This window comes from Lepeophtheirus salmonis, chromosome 12 (genome assembly GCF_016086655.4).
Source record: "Lepeophtheirus salmonis chromosome 12, UVic_Lsal_1.4, whole genome shotgun sequence".
Classification (NCBI taxonomy): domain Eukaryota; kingdom Metazoa; phylum Arthropoda; class Copepoda; order Siphonostomatoida; family Caligidae; genus Lepeophtheirus; species Lepeophtheirus salmonis.
The window spans coordinates 8,293,428-8,306,368 of NC_052142.2; the positions used below are offsets into that span (position 1 = coordinate 8,293,428).

Here is a 12,941-nt window from a genome sequence, read left to right on the forward strand (position 1 = left end):
TTTTAGAAAGATGTCATGAGAAGAAAATTACAGTAAATATAACAAAGTTAATATTTGCACAACCTAGGGTAAAGTTTTGTGGATATTTTATATTCACAAAACTGTTTATTTATTGAAGCTGATCCTGATGAATTGAGTCCAATAAAATAGTTTCCAGAACCATCATCAGTGAGAAATCTCAAAAGTTTCATGGGATTAATAAACGAATTAAGTCAATTTTCTTCGGAAATTAGTAAATTAGTGAATCCTTTGAGGGAATTGTTATATTCTAAAGTTGAATTCATATGGGCAAGAGATCATAGAATGCCTAAGGAAAAGATAAAAGTAGCATTAATATCTACACCAAGGGTGGCTCCGTTCAATAAAAAGTTGGAAACGAGAATAGAAACTGATGCTTCAAAAGTTAATGGCTAGGGATTTTTATTAAGACAAAAGAATCAAAAAGGATGGAAATTGGTACAATGAGGATCTCGTTTTTTATTGACCGCAGAAACTCGTTATGCTATGATTGAACTAAAATGTTTCGGTGTATTATGGGCAATCAAGAAATGCCATGTATTTTTGGCAGGATTACCAAAATTATGTTTTATTACGGATCACAAGCCGTTGGTTCCTATTCTTAACAATTATACAATAGATATGCTTGAAAATGTTAGACTGATTAGATATAAAATGAAGTTAGATTTGTATCCGTTTGAGACAGAATGGAGGAAAAGGAAGCACTATGAAATTGCAGATGGGTTATCAAGAGCACCCGTATCATTACCAAATGAAAATGACTATTTAGATCCAGAAATAGGTCTAGAGATAAGGTAATCCAATTAGCAGTTATAAAAATTTCCGATTTTGAAGAAGATGAGAGATTAGTGGATCCAATTATTGAAGAAATTCGTAATAGTTTGTCGAGACCGAGAATATGTTTATTTAATTAATGCAAAGAAAATAGGTGTGATAAAAGACACAATTGAATCATTTGTGAAAATATTAGATGAATTCAGCATAGAGGATGGTCTTGTTCTTTATAAGGAAAGACTGGTAATTCCAAGAAATAAGCGGTGTGATGTTCTTTAGAGGTTACATCGTGCACATCAAGGGATCGAGAGAACGAAGAGAAGGGCGAGGCAGACGGTATATTGACCTGGAATGAATAAAGATATTGAAAGAATAGTAAAATCATGTAAAAAATGTATTGAGAAGTTACCAAGTATTGACGGGAGACAATGGTGAGAGATCCAATTTCGAAGAGACCTTTCGAAAACACGTCGGCAGATCTGTTTGAGTATCAAGGGAAATTTCGTGTATGGAGACCAATTATCTGGATACCCTTACGTGGAGGAATTTAGAAGAGTCCCAACTTCAGGAAAAGTTATAGTGTTTCTGAGAATATATTTTCCGAAACAGGTATCCTATCAAATGAAGGACTGATCAAGGACCTCAATTCAGTTGTTAGGGCTTTCAAGAGTTCTTAACAAAGTGGGGAGTAACATGGGGACCATCATCACCTCATTATCCACAAACTAATAGCAACGCAGAGTCTATGGTGAAGGCTATGAAAACGCTTCTTGATAAGGTTGGAGGATTGTTCAAGTCCGACGAATTTATCTGTGGAATCCTAGAATTCAAAAATACACCGAGAGTGGACGGAAAGTCACCTTATGATATTTTATATAGTCATCATGTAAGATTATGCATACCCGTCCTTAGGAAATGTTACGTTCCAAGGTTACAGCACAGGGAAGAAGAATATAGAACTAATTTAAATACGCGTATAAGAAAGAAGGAGAAGATTAGTTATAATAAAAATAGAAGAGATGTACCAGAAATTAGTGTTGGAGAGAGTGTGATCGTTCAAAATTATAAACGATGGTTAGATCATGGAAAAGGAAATAATCGAAAGGATGAAGCTTCCTAAGAACTAAAAAGGGAGAAATGGAATGTGGGAGTATAGATAAAAATGAAAATGAGTAGAAGATCTGAGAGAACTCGAAAGAGTTTCGAATTGAGGAAGGAGAGGGTGTGATAGTAGAATTATATCAAGCTAGTTTATCTAAGATGTACAATGTTCATGTAAATAAAGGTATGCGCGTCTAAAACTGAACACTCTGAAATTTTTAAAAATAATTAAATAATTATGTAATTTTTAAAGCGGTCGACGAATTAATTTATTTAACATGAAAGATGAGAGTCTTAGACACATATCTATTCAATATAGCTGCCCCTGTCCACTACCAACTCCAGCCTGGAATTGCTGTATTACTTGGCGATGTAATTCTGGTCGGGGTTGGCTCAGGCATTCTTGAGGGCAGACTTTAGCTGGTCCTTGCACTTGTATTGAACTCCCAATATCATCCCCTTTAAACGTCCAAACACTTCGAAGTCAAGCGGCGAACAATCAGGGGAGTGAGGCGGCCAAGAATTCCGATCGTAGAAGACTGGAGTCTCGATCTGAAGAAACTCTAGGGTAAAGTTGCTAGTGTGGCAGCTGGAACCGTCCTGCTGCCACCTCTACCTGTAAGTAGCCCTGGCTCAAGGGAACACTTTTTCCTTCAAGTATTGGCAGTACGTCTCGGAGCTAAGCCTCTCGTGGTCCTCCAAGAAGATGAGATCACATTTCTGACCGTCAGACGCAACATCCAGGACCTGGAGGTTGGCGAGTGCCATTCCTTGCTCACAAGCACCATTTCATCATCCATGGCACCGAGAGACTCCCCCAGATAAAATCTGGTGTCATTGGCCACCATTTCCCCAAGGCTGTAGGGTGTCTTATCACTAAACAAAACGACGACATCGGCTGGCTTTTTCTTAGGGCTGTTGAGAAGAATCTTCGAACTTGCCAGGTGTTTTTCCTTGTCTACAGGCTTGAGGGCTTGACAAGGGGTTCTCTTGTAGACCTTAAGGCCAAGATCTTTCTTAACAAGCCGTTCCATGGTCCTTCTGCTGACGTTGAACTCCCTGGAGATTCCGCTGACGGTGACCTTGCCTCTCTTGTCCTCAGCAGACTTTTTCATGGCAGCAACCATATCTTCCGACCTTCGAGGCCTTGACTTAGATCTTTTGGTCGCCTCAGGAGTGCCTTTGGCTACCACGCTGTATGCAGTGGTACGGGTGCAGTTCAGAACCTAGGCAATTTCAGTGGAAGTTTTTCCCCGCGCGGAAAGTTCCAAAATTGCGACTCTCCATATTATCGGCTGGTGTTTCACTGTTGCCATTTAGATTTTGCTGGAGTTTTCTTTATAACTAGTCAATACACTTGCCTCGAAGTATAAAACAGTTTAATTCAATAAAATTACGAATATGTGCATGGCATAAAATTAAAAAGAGTGGTCAGTTTTAGACGTGCACACCTGTATAAAGTATTGTGATGTACTATTCTAGAAGTTGTATAATGAGAGCTCTTGGGGTCAATTTATTATAGGTGATCGGAATATAATACTAAGCACTGTTTATATAAGGTAGCTGAGTCCCTTTTTGTATCTAATATCGTTTTCCAGTCCGAATTTTCTAGCGATCCCCCTTGTTTAAGTGTCTATTGGTAAAATGAGCCTTTATAAAAAAGAACCGAGACTGATAAAACTGAACCGATACCAAAACCGTTGGAATGAAAGATTCGAGACCGGGCCCTATAGAACCACTGAACCTGAACCAGGCACAAACTTGGTAATAAAGCTAATATCTTTAGTGATTATATAAATGATCCAATTGTAAACGGTGATTTCAGTATATCAAAAGATGCTAAATTACCAAAGAGGATAAAGATGAGCTACAAACATTTCAAAGAGGTTTTATTGATTAAATAGAATTCTTATTTTAGATAATTAATTTTAAAAAAGAGAAAAAAAATTATGTTAAATTGTTATGTCTTTGATCATTTTTATTCATATTTTTTTATATGATTTTTTAAATTTTCTATATCACATTTTTTTTCCTTCATTAAACCGTAATCGGTCAAATTATTTTATCAATAATTACTTCATTAATTTATAAATCATAAGTTTTTCGAGTTAGGTAATTATTAAAAGTACTGAAATTTTTTATCAAATTATCAAAAAATAAAATCATACTTTTGTTATTATTTCAATATTAAAATTTCAATATAAAATTTGATGTGGCTTTCATTATAACTTTATTTACGTAAAATTAACAGTAGTTGCAATATATAAGGTAAATAGTTTTTTTTAATAACCCTGAACAAACTCATAAATAGTTCATCCATATTATTTGAAACAAAGATATCATCGAAAACAAAGAAAACCATACAAAAAATATAATTCCACGACACTAAAATCATCTACCCATTACATTTCGAATAATTAAAAAATATATATTTAAAAGTTTCAAAACCCTCTGAATATGTAATTTTTCTTATGCGTGGTGTCTTCATATTTTTGATTAAATGTCAAACATTTACTCCTAATGTCTCTGAAAGTCAGCAATGCAGAAACATTCAAAATAACACCACTGGTAGATGAATATTTTTTGGCCTTAGTTCATAATTTTTTGTAATATTTCTCAATATTATCATCTTGTCCAGTTTTTCACACCACAAAACATAGTAAATATATCTTTTTTTTTATTTATAGTCATTACTTCAAGCTTATTCAGGGAATCTTTTTTTGGTATTAGACAGCCAAGATTTTGATCTGATTTAGAACTTTAAGGCCATCCACATTTTGGGGTCTAAATTGATATAAACTCTTAAACTATTAATATGTTGGTTCCCTACTTCAGAAGGTATCTCAAGTTAACTGGTTCTCCCAATTTTGCTTCATTCTTTTCGAATCTCTCACACAAGCATTTCGGCCATTGCATTTTGAGGCTGGGAAATTTTGATTAAATAAGATATATCCTTCCCATTCCGTGTAACTGACCAGAAAACAACAATTATATCAACTTAACACAATTTTTTGTTATTTCCCTTATCTTATATATAAAACACAGAAAAGAACCCTTTTTTTTTAATTAATTTTTTTTTTATCCACCATGAAATAAACACATCCTCTTTCCAGAAAAAATACATGCAAATAAAAGGTAATTAAACATGACCAAATATTCGTGAAGTAAAAATAATTTATGATGTGTTATTAACTTCATGTTTATTGTATACTCGTATATAATTTGAAAATCATACCTATTCTCTTGAACTTTACTATATATATTTGAAGTAAATATATGTATAATATATTTTCCTTAAAAAAGTATTTATTTGTTTATTTATCTTTTTTTCTTAAACGTGGTGTAAGCAGTTGATATTAACCGTTCAAACTAGAGATGTGGATGTTGTCTCACAACCATTCACTAGTCAAGATTTTTACATAGTTATTTAGCCATGCTTACATTTAAATAACATAGGAAAATACGAATGTTGATACTTAAGATTAAGTAAAGGGTGGAATTTATCTTTGAGTGTAAAATTCCAAAACTTATCTGATTTTTTCTTTCAATCCTATGGTTTCTAATATATCAAAGGCTATAGTCATTCGGCATAAATATTGTGCTTGTCTTCAAAAGATAAATTTTTTTTACCACGTAACAGAAAAAAGTTTGATTATTGGGATTTACATGAGAATAAAAGTTACATCTATAAATTTGAGATAAAAGGGATATGATGAATTGATCAATGACAAATCACACGCTTTCTTCCAAACACTAGAATTAAGAATTAAGTTTTTGGGAGATCAACCACAATCAGCTGTGACAAGGGTGGAGAAAAAGAAAATAATAAACAAGAACAATGGCACGAATTACTCTTATCCCCATCCCCAATTCTACTGTAAGTCCAACAAAGACATACAATGATATCTCTGCAATATTTCTTCAGGTTTACGCTACATCTTTTATGAGCACACACGAATGTTGAATCAAGTTTTCAAAATTATTGAATCTATTCAGAAATGGATATTCACTACCTAGGAATTAAATAATAATGACAACTACTAAGGAAAAGAAAACTCATTCTTTAGATTACCAAATCCAAAAAACAGGGTAGATAAAAAATTCACAGGATTTACGAAGGTTACTAGAAATATAAGGTTATACCATAAACTATGTACGTCTGATTTTTGACATACCCTACGATTTTAACATTGACGTCATAGTAGATGAGTGGTTGCGTATTTGTCAAAATCTATTTTTCTTCCCGAGCTGTCGGTACGATACATTAAATTGACAATTCTAGCAATATTGACGTCATAGACTATGAGTGGTTACGTGTTTTGTCAAAATCTGCATGTATTGCCTAGCAGTCAGTACAATACATCAGATTGGAAATTTTAGAAAAGCCCGATTACATGATGGTCTAACCTTGTATATCTATTAACCTTAGTATTTACATCATTAATAATATATGTAGACATATTGAAATGATATTATGTATTACTTAGGAATATCAGAAAATAAATATGACGTATCAATTAAAATCATAATATTTAAACATGACATACAAAATATTTGAATAAATGGAGACACAAATTTTAAATTTAGATGTACTCATTTTGTAAGCATAATTTCATTTTTTTTCCTTATTATTATCCTTGAATCCATCTTTACTGCAATATCCCCTTCTATTTTTGAGTACATTTTGACAAAACCTGTCCTTTTTCAATAATTTAGAGATTTTTGTTATAATTTCTTGTCCTTCAAGAAAAAAAAGAAAAACGTAGGGAAATTAGAAAAAAGAGAAGGTGATAATGAAATTGAAACGATTTCATAGGCTTAACACATTAATGCTAAGAATTATTTACATCAAAATTTCAGGTAATTGTCATGTTGTTTGTCTCATAGTAGTAATAAGGCACATTTAAACAATAAAAATTTCAAATTTACTTATAACTAAAGAAAGTCTGCCCCTGCACATATGTTCCTACTCGGTAATAAGATAACAAATATTGAATTTATCACATGACTGTGAATTTCAAAGAGAAAAATTTCATTTTTATTATATAATAAATGATCATAAGATGATACTGGAGAATTTATTCCTAAGGGTGATAACGTTCCATGCCTTCTAGATTCAAAGGAACTTTTTACATTTATGAGGGGTCTGGCCTTTTCATTATTTGTATTTACTTATAGTATGCTCTCCTCTTGCAGTCCAGTGGCCTTCTTTACTGAGTCGAATATTTTCTTCTGCACTTTCCAATGGAGATTTGGGGCCAGGGCGCTTCTTTGCCCCCGTACGTTTCAGCAATGCAATAACTAAATTTCTAGTAAAATTCAGGAGGCTGAGACAATGGTTATTTTGTCATCTGAAACGCCAATGATTGACGACTCTGCATAGATACTTCATGCGATCAAAGGCAACCACCATTTTTTTATCATATCCTTATTATGTCGGGTGCTCCTTGTTGATCACATTCAATGTTTTTAAATTTTTTGGAATTTTTATGCCAAATAATTTACTCTTTGTGAGGTTTCTTTCTCACTGGAGTTTCTTGTATTTCTCATTCAATTTCATTTGGTACGACTTTAGAAAACAAAATTCTTGTTGGTAAATGATCTGGATTACATGATAAATAAGAGCCACAGTTGGAGTCCACTGATACTTCTTCAATGGGCTGTTCAATGTTTAAAAACTTGAGTGTAATCAGTTTCAGAGTCAAAATCTTCTTTTTGAATCAAAGATTGTATTTCTTCCAAAGACAATCTAAAAACTTTTAATAAAATAGAAGGCGCTCACAACTATTGACACTTATTATCCGTCATATATATTGCTCAAAACAATAAATTGGTACAACATCTATAACAAGATCATAAGAATAGTAACTATGATGTGAAATAGAAGACGTGTATTTAGCTTGCAGTGTTATATCAACGACGAGTGTGCACATTTGTTCCCACCCTTTATATTTATGCTTATAAATCATGAAATATATGTAAAATATGAAATAAAGTTGTCCAAAATATGGATCAGTTCTTTGGGCATGAAATTATGCTAAAAGATTTATATATATTACTGTTTGTTTAGTAAAAACAAGCCCTTTAGTTCTGTAAGATTGCACCATATTCCTCCACACCACAATTGACCTTTTTTATCTGGCTACTACTCGTAAGTTACTGACTATATATGTTTGTACATTGTATCAAACATTTACAAAACTTATACGGAACTTACTAATCTGTTTTAATATTTAAATAGTTTTTGGTTGTGTAGTAATAACAGTTTTTCTGCAGTGGGTACATATGTTCCCAGTTGATATTAATGTTACAATCAGTATTATTAACTCAAAAGTTACTAACCATATCATTATAAGGCAATTAACAAGTTTTACGTCATATAAAAACCATAGAAGAAAAACAAAAACATTACATAATGAATATAGTTCATTCATAAATTACTCCTTGACACGTAGTGAAGAATGATTAACATAAGTAGAGTTCAAAATAGAATTAACAGGAAATGAACAATTTTATACTTTTTAGGATTTTGTGTTTATCATTATTTAATAAAGCACTACAGTTTTACTTACAAAAAAATGAAATATGATGTGTATACCTGAAGTTTGGCCAATTTTTATACATTCTTATGTAGCGACCTCTTTATGTAGCCGTTAGCGCTCTCTATACAGATGAAGAATTATTAATCATATATATATGTAATATAGATAAACAAGTTCATAATAAAAATTATAAGAATATACGTTCCTTTAAAAAAAAAAAAAGTCCCTAAATTGGTGATTCCGAATGTTAGAATATGAAGAATGAAAATCGATAACATAGCTACACTAATCGTTAGCGCACTATCATTTAAACTTCCAACAATTCATACGAAATGGCCTTCGTTATGGTTTGCCAAAACTGAACCCCAGTTTCGGTTCAAAGCTATACCCAAGAGGAAACGAAGTATGACTACGTCTGTTTGTCACTGGACAATATTACAGCTTCTCGAGTGGCACCTCTGATAGAAAATCCTTCCAAAGAAAATTCTACCATTAAAAGTTGTCTTATTTACATAAATAAGCCTTCAGATCGCAATAAGTTCGAGATTTTTCTGAATATTGGGGAACTACGCGAGTGTACAACATCAACATTGTCAGCCAAAAAGATAAATCTCATGGATGGACACACATTTCTTTTTTTGGCCAAGATTTCTGCCTTAAATCCCTGCCTTTTCTTTTCCAACTCCAACACGCCAACTAGAGCAAGATAATTTTACTGATCCACATAAATTAGCAGATCCTGCTCATCGGTTGTATGAATAGTGGAAAATACAACAAACGACGTCTTCATACAATGTATTTTTTTAAAGTAACACCGACAAAACCATTTGTTATTATCATCAACGTTATGGAACTAGGGCTAGGATATGCACACTTCCTTGTGTATGGAAACTCTCTAAACACTTGGGAAGCTCTCTAGACAGTAAAACATAGCGTGAATTCGCTATCAAAGATTCACTCCTGCTGATGGCTTACAATTTACCATACTAATTCTCCGAAAAACATTTTGTCGATACATGCGCAGAAGTCAGTGTGATTCTTGCTAATACATCAAAAGATAAAAAACCATCCTTCTTTCCTATTACATCCCTATTACGCATGATGCTAAAAACTAATGGCAAGTTGAGAACCTGTGGCGATATTCAATGACTCAATAACGTCATAGTTCTAAATCGATATCCTTTTCCAAACATTTATATATACGCAATACACACTAAGTGGGTATTTTACTAACCAATTAGTGCGCAGTTCATTATTTTATAAAGTCGATCTAGTGAAAGTTTATCATAAAATTCCAGTACAAATTGAAGATTTACAAAAACAGCCATCATTACCCCCGTTCGGTCTTTTTAAATTCTTAGAAATGTCTGTTGGTTTTAAAATAAATCGGTACAGGCGTTCCAAAGACTCATGGATCGTTGTTTAAATGGGCTACATTTTGTCTTTGTTTATCTAAACGACATCTTAATAGCAAGTTTGTCTATGAAGCAATATTTAAAAACAATTTTCTGAAATCTTCATCGCCGCAAATTAGCCGTTAATCTAGCAAAATGAAAAATTGGTCCACCAAATATAGACTTTCTCCGTCATAATGTCATCTGGGGATCACATACCTTGTTGACAAGGACAAAACAATTGATTCTAATCCATTCCCGTAATTTCCGTAAGTCCAAGAATTCATATGGTAGTTAATATTTTATCATCGATTTGTTCCTTTCATATGTATTACATAAGGTTGATAATTTTGTTAAAAATAGAAAAGCGTGCGAACAAATACTTATGGCATTATTGATTAAATAATATACATCTTCATTCCCGTCTTTATTGTTCAATATAAATATAATATTAGATCCTTATAGTCGAAAGAGAACTGAATGAAATACCTAAAATAACGTCTCCTTCTGTCGGGATTTCTCGAAATGGAGGCCCAGGAATTTGGAAATACTTACCGAACAAGAAACAGATTGCTTGTTGGACTTGTCAATATAAATGTACCTTTAGTCCGCCGTCTAGAATTAAACGGCACTCATTATCCTCATCTCATATCAAGAATATGGATATTCATCTATGAAACCAAGTTAACAATGAATACATCAAGTCAGACTTTGACTTTGATCTTACAAAGATACTTATTGCATGTAATATAACCTTATCCATTTCTAGTCATCCTACGTTCAAAAAATTTATGGAGAAATACACGGGTAAATTCTTCCCTTCCAGAGGAACCATCAGTAATTAATGGAGGATGTTGGTAATGATGTCATTTATAGAAATACCCCCATTATAAATTTTAAAGTTAAGATAATTTTCAGAATGTTAAAAGTCATCCACACCAAATTACGAAATAGATCTCTGAATTTTGTACCATCTAACAGTAAGTATTCTTTTTTTTTTATCCAGCCATAAAATATTATTCTATTTTAGCTATAATTATCAAAAATTATAATACACAACTCATTAAATGGCAAAAACAATTGCTTAAATGGTCACAACAACGGGGGTAGTAGCTTCGGATGGTTCGTAACTAGTTTGGGTGACATTAGTTTCTTCACTTAAAGACTTGGGTATGATCATTAAGTTTTCCAATATTACATAGTCAATAAATATTACTTTTTTATCCCTGAATGATTAGCCATGGTTCATAAGCTCCAAAAAATGGTGTTCAGAAATCTCATGAAAGACAAAAATAACTGTTTAAATGATCACAACAACGGGGGTAGTTGCATTGTGTGTAGTATTATAATTAGTAATTGTGTGCATCCTTCATGACAATAGTATGTTGTTATACAAGCAAAACTAAACGAGGAAAAAATATTTTTTGATACTCTTAATAAGGAGTAATATCTTTTAAATCTAAGATAAGTTATTTGACTGCATGGATTAAACTTTCGTTTTTTGTAAAAACATGAAATAAATGAATGTGGGATTGTAAAAGCTGTGTGTACTAAAATTAATTCAAACATTTTTTTATTAGTATATTTATTGTCTAATTTTATGATTTGTACATTTACTTTATCATTAATATTTATTTAGATCTCATCGATAGAGTGTCATCTATCCAGTGCACAATTGTATATAGCAACTTCCACATGAGGAAGAAGGGGAGATGATCTTTTTGAATAAACTCCACGTCTGGCTTGTGTTTTGCAACCTAAGTTATAACATATTTGACTGAATTCCGATTTCAGAACAAGAATATATTATTTGGATCAATCTACTATTTCAATATTCTGTATTTATTGTTATTATTAGTTATATGATTTTAATTGTTTAATTCTGTATATTTAAAATAAATGTATCATAGTTTATTTTTTAGTATCTAGATAATATTTAATTTAAGACTTCTTTTTTAAACTTGGAACTTCAAATATATTTTGGAATATTCTACTTTGTCGTTTCGTTAGTTATTATGCTGAAAATATGGTTCATAATGAATTACAATTTCGTGGAGTGTGACGTTTTCTAATCTACTGTAACGGATAAAAAATGTCTAAGTCAATTATACGTAGTAAATCATTATTAAACATTTTGCACAAAAATTCTTGGATTATAGCCTCAAAAATCATAATAAAGCAGGTAGCTTATAATCACATCAGTATTTTAAACAATGATACCATAAATCTTTCTCCCCTCCCCCTTCTCCTTGCACGCGTTTTTCTCTACAGGATTATCAACTTTATTAATTAATAGTACTTAATACCTATAATTTTTAACCATATAGAGAATATCTTAACGAATACTCAATATAGGCCTTAGATTATAAATAAGTTTTGTTTACATAAATCCACCAAAAATGGCACTGACTCCAACTCCGACGCCACAGCCCTGGTACTGACCTCCAAATAGAGTCAAATGATTATCACATTGAAATTTTATTAAAAGTGTCTAAAATAATTGAAATTACTCTTATGTGGAGTGTTAAAATCAAATGTACATATAGTTTGTCAACAAATAATAAAGGAAACTGTTTATGAAGAAAAAGAAGAACCAAAAAATAAATATCGTAGAAAAAAATTCAATATTGCAGAAGGGTGTCAAACTTCCATGCAAATACCATCATGAGTATTTTCATCATTTCTAATGTATATTTTAAATATTTTTAGATTGATGTAGCTATATATAAATTCCTTTCCCAGATGGGATTCATTTTAATTATGAGTAAGGGTATACAATGAACTTATATATGAGGTCAGAACCCCCATTTTATATTACAAGAAAATGAACTCTGACTTATTTAGCCTATAGTTTTCTTTTTAAAGGGTCCTATTTAATATTGGAAGTAAATCGCTCAATATTAACAATTTCATAGATTATAACAATTTGGACATGCTTCAGAATGATTGATTGGTTCCAGTTGATTTATATTCAACTTCCCATGTCCAGTAGAAAGATAATTGTATAAAACAAAAGTTATCATTACATTATAGTTTCAATTTCGTATTTCGTAAGATATTTGAAATTGTATATAATGATGATGACATTACTTCATCTAAGAAATCATTTAAT

The 12,941-nt window shown here is 32.0% G+C and overlaps 1 protein-coding gene and 2 long non-coding RNA genes across 16 annotated transcripts in view; 1 reads left to right on the plus strand and 2 right to left on the minus strand.

The window, feature by feature from the left end:
• LOC121126920 (uncharacterized) overlaps nt 1–12,941 on the minus strand; it is a 172,984-nt gene that overhangs the window by 150,497 nt on the left and 9,546 nt on the right. The window contains exon 1 of one of the 7 annotated variants that reach the window (XM_071891970.1): nt 8,492–8,551. The exons of the other annotated variants lie outside the window; for them this stretch is intronic. The gene's annotated coding sequence lies outside the window, so the exon portion shown is untranslated. Of the gene's footprint in view, nt 1–8,491; nt 8,552–12,941 lie in introns of those variants that run through there. 7 annotated transcript variants of the gene reach the window in all.
• On the minus strand, nt 899–8,485 carry LOC121126928 (uncharacterized). Its single transcript, XR_005867334.2, has 2 exons — nt 1,202–8,485; nt 899–1,138 (listed from the first exon to the last, which is right to left on the minus strand). It is a non-coding gene; the product is annotated as an uncharacterized lncRNA (long non-coding RNA).
• Nucleotides 8,605–11,822, plus strand: LOC121126939 (uncharacterized). 8 transcript variants are annotated; one of them, XR_005867349.2, is made up of 6 exons: nt 8,613–10,098; nt 10,295–10,532; nt 10,599–10,686; nt 10,748–10,809; nt 10,860–10,999; nt 11,068–11,822. It is a non-coding gene; the product is annotated as an uncharacterized lncRNA (long non-coding RNA). The 8 variants fall into 8 exon arrangements; XR_011782472.1 differs by having other exon boundaries at nt 8,605–10,098; nt 10,295–10,686; XR_011782476.1 differs by having other exon boundaries at nt 8,609–10,532; nt 10,737–10,809.